Here is a 1,234-nt window from a genome sequence, read left to right as displayed (position 1 = left end):
TTTACATTACAATTTACACATATAATAACATTAAACATTAACTGTTTATTTCCCACATCAAAATATTACCCAAATAAAATGTTTAATGGAAAAAAAAAAATTACAATAAAAAAAAAAAAGACATATAGTTACCTAAGGGTCTAAACTTTTTAAATATGCATTTGAAGGGGGTATACTACAAACATTTTTTGAATTATAAGCTTGTAAATAGTGATGGACACAAAACGGAAAAAATGCACCTTTATTTCCAAATAAAATTTAAATGGTGTCATAACCGAGACAAACGGGCAAATAAAATACATGGGTTTTAATTATGGTAGCGTGGATTATTTTAAAGCTATAATGGATGAAAACTGAGAAATAATGCATTTTTTCCATGCTTTTCTTATTAATCCTGTTAAAATGCATTTATAAAAAAATAATTCTTAGCAAAATGTGCCACCCAAAGAAAGCCTAATTAGTGGTGGAAAAAACAAGATATAGATCAATAAATCGTGTTTAGTGATAAAGGCCTCAATTCACTAAGCTTATCTCTTGTCTTTAATAACTCTTCTAGAGTTGTTACCATGGTGATAAGGCATGTAGTATTCAGGAAACATTTTACCTCAGGAAAACCTAAAGTTAACTCTTCTGTCTTTAAGTTAACTCTTCAATCCTTAAAATAACTCCAGAGTTAAAGACAGGCTGTTAACTGCATGTGAAAATAACTACAGAGGAGGTAAAATAACTACAGAGGAGGTAACTTAACTACAGAGGAGGTAACTTAAGGAATGAAGAGATAAGATAACTCTCTCTTATGTGGAGGTAAGTTTTCTCTTGCCTTATTATCACCAGCATGATCTTAGTGAATTGAGGCCAAAGTTATTAGCGAATGAATGGGAGGTGAAAATTGCTCTGATGCATAAGGTGAAAAATCCATACGGGCTGAAATGGTTAAAATCTTGTGATAAACAGGACAAAGGACCACATTTGCCAAGACTCTAGTGTGTGTATAGTACCCCGCCCCTCACCGATGCGCTGGCAAGAGATTCAGCCGAATGTTGCCCGGTACAATTGTACTCACTCCATGCCCCTCCCACTCTGTCATGTGCTGCTTATTATCCCTCCGCCTCCCTCCATAGTACCCAAACATGTCTATATCACCTGGCTTTGATCTGTTTTCCGAGGGATCTATTCTCGTCAGGTGACAGTGGTTGCATGTGTGTACCTAGCTTTTAGAACTACTGCAGGATCG

The sequence above is a fragment of the Hyperolius riggenbachi genome, chromosome 9 (genome assembly GCF_040937935.1).
Source record: "Hyperolius riggenbachi isolate aHypRig1 chromosome 9, aHypRig1.pri, whole genome shotgun sequence".
Taxonomy (NCBI): domain Eukaryota; kingdom Metazoa; phylum Chordata; class Amphibia; order Anura; family Hyperoliidae; genus Hyperolius; species Hyperolius riggenbachi.
This window is presented reverse-complemented; position numbering follows the sequence as displayed.